Source organism: Lathyrus oleraceus, chromosome 3 (assembly GCF_024323335.1).
Source record: "Lathyrus oleraceus cultivar Zhongwan6 chromosome 3, CAAS_Psat_ZW6_1.0, whole genome shotgun sequence".
NCBI lineage: Eukaryota > Viridiplantae > Streptophyta > Magnoliopsida > Fabales > Fabaceae > Lathyrus > Lathyrus oleraceus.
The window spans coordinates 281339212-281342029 of NC_066581.1; the positions used below are offsets into that span (position 1 = coordinate 281339212).

Genomic DNA, 2818 nt, shown 5'->3' on the forward strand with positions numbered 1-2818 from the left:
ACGTTATAAATGAAAATTATAAAATTTTTATGTTTTTTCTTCAAGTTTTATAATACAAAAAACTAAAAAGTGAGAAGCAAAACACAACTAAATTGTTTCACTTTTTTACTTTTAAAAACTGAAAAATAGAAAAGAGTTTTTAAAAACACTTTTACAAAACATTATATTCAAACAAGTTTTTAAATTTTAAATTTTTAAAAACTAAAAAGAATTTTTAAGATGCATTTCAAACGGGCCCTTATTCCTCCGGTTGCTTCTCGCTCAACTTCTGTTTTTTCTTTCAAAGACAAAATATTCTTTCCCTCACCCTAAAACATGCATCCATCGATAAACCCAACACACAAACGTCTAGATCGAATGAAAAAGAAATACAAAGGGATTAAAGCTTGACATCTGTTCTCTTCAACCAAGATCAAGACGATTAAACGAGAAAAGCAAGAAAAATGGATCATTCGAGATAAAAGGGAAAAACGGCGAGGGTTTACCCAATCGGAAGGTCCTCCTGTCTAAGATCTAGCGTTATCGCTTGGGTTTTTACGACGAGTGCTCTAACCGCAACTGATTGTCCAGATGAGGTATGTTCATTATTCACGGCTGGGCTTCTTACTTCGCAGTCTCCATGGTTGTTAGGATTCTTTCGTTTGACTGTGTGTTTTCTGTTGATAGCTTTGCTGCAAAACTCCAAAGGAAACTTCGACTCAGGGTTTCTGCGTGAGTGTGAAGTCTCGTTTTCAGCAGCGTAACGATGCAAGAAGGGAGAGGCCTTTCAATGAATGAGCGCTCCCTTTTATAGAGTTCAATACGAGGTTCAGTCTGCTCCTCCTTCATGAGCTGGCAAATCTTTGGATGCATCAATCCGTTAGGCAAAAGAATCTCGTCCAGATTTGGTGGTCCTCCCTTCTGACGTGGTCCACAAAATGAAGGTATTAAGGTTTAAGCTTTGTCTGTAGCGAAATCTCTTAAACACCTTGTCTATTTTGAGTTTTTTTATTCACTGTTGTGAAAGATCTACATGTCACGGTAAGAACTTTACTTTTCACTGTCATGTAATTCTTGAATTTTTCGTAGGTCTCATGATTATCAAAATGATGCCGCATTCGATAGTGCTTGATTTGGTAGGTATGTTGCTCAATTATTTTTTCCTAGTTCAGTGAATTTTTTCCTTTGGTTTGTCATAACGATTGTGTGCTTACAAGTCTTATGACCATTAAATTGATGCCATATTTGTTGATGCTTGGTTTGGTGTTTGGTAGGTGATCTGAATGATATTCAGGATGCTTGATGATACTTGTATGGATGTTAACCTTGTTGATGGCTGAGCTTGGATTGGTAGTCTGCTGTGTTTTACATGGTGGTGGTCATAATTGCTCATGTGATTCTATTACCATAAGGTTAGTCATATGCTGAAAACCTTTTAACTTGGAATGTGATGTTGTTAGCTGTTGTGTTAGAAGTTGAATGAATTTTTGCTATGGTAACGATTATTTTTGTTTTGGATATTAAAATGAATTTCATTCTTGCAGGTTGGTGCTTTGGGATTTTTGCTTTGGATGCTTTGCCGGTGCGTGAACTGATTTGTGGGTTGCTATGCTTGATGGTGCAGTAGTGGTTTGTGCAGTTTCTAGATCGTGTATTTGATCAAGGTTGGATGGTTTGGTAACAGGTTTCTTCTTGTCATGGTTCAACATCTGTCATGGTTCTGATAATAGGTTCTATTGTAACAGGTTTTTTAAAGCATACCCTGGCACTGTTTTGGTTTGGAGCATTATGGCATTTAAACCGATCCCGTCTTTAATTGATGATTCATAATGCGATGGTCTTGCCGCTGTAGTTAAACCCTATGTCCCAAAAAGGTGAATCTTTAAATGTATCCTCATTTCCAAGTGCAGGCTAAGAGATACTCTTAACTGTGTTTAGCATATCAGTTTTTCTCGACTGTTTAACATCTCTGCTACGGACCAAATCCCTATCCAGTTATTAACATCAGCATTCTGGAACTGAATCATCTGTCTTGGAGTTGTTAACCATTGTGCACTCACTGTAAGCTTTCTCACTACCAATTCTTGTTTGATTAGGTAAAGGAGCACGGACAACACACTTCTCTGCTGGTTCTAGCATTTCTCTCTGTGGTTCGTGTGATGTGATCTTTTGATTGTGCATGTTTGTGCCTGCTGGACAAAGCAAAGTACGGCATGGTGGCTGAATTGCTGTGGCTTGTGTATTCGAAGCACAACTCTGTTGTTGCAGAAAAATCAGTTTTGAATACCATGACATTGTAATAACCATGTACATTTTTTAAGCTTTGTCTTCAACTGTGTATGCTTCGCTCCATTCATGATGATTTTAGTGTTCTTGGCTTTTGTTTCACTTATGTGATAGGCTTTTGGATTGTGCAGGTTGCGGTATGCTTGCAAATTCTTGGAATTACTTGAAGAAGAGAGTGCAATGAGTTGTATTGCTTAGCTGCCATGCTATTCCAATGCTTGAATAATTTCTCTTGTAATGCCAACATGTCCTTAGATCATAGGCTAGGACTTTTGTAAACCATAAAGTTTATCAATACAATTGTAAATTTATGCCTTTATCAATAGAACTTGCCAATCTATTCCAATTCTCACATTCAATTCTTAATCCATCACTCTGTGAAGGGGCTGAACATGTTTCAAACACAATTGGTCTGAATAACTCCATTTAATCCATTTCTGTTCAATTCTTTCCAAATAAGCCAATGTATATAAGCAAGCATGGAATTAGTTTTTGCACAACCGGACCATAGCAGGTTTGATGTACCAAATAACATTGCCTCATATACGTCCAA

General features: G+C 37.2%; 1 long non-coding RNA gene across 5 annotated transcripts; it reads left to right on the top strand.

Annotated features, from left to right (window-relative positions):
- The first annotated feature begins 251 nt into the window (after window positions 1-251).
- On the top strand, window positions 252-2617 carry LOC127127030 (uncharacterized). Of its 5 annotated transcripts, none has more exons than XR_007805199.1 (8): window positions 252-575; window positions 667-923; window positions 1069-1119; window positions 1254-1391; window positions 1524-1643; window positions 1725-1853; window positions 2076-2316; window positions 2397-2617. It is a non-coding gene; the product is annotated as an uncharacterized LOC127127030 (long non-coding RNA). The 5 variants fall into 5 exon arrangements; XR_007805197.1 differs by having other exon boundaries at window positions 2076-2286; XR_007805198.1 differs by having other exon boundaries at window positions 2076-2275.
- Window positions 2618-2818: the final 201 nt, after the last annotated feature.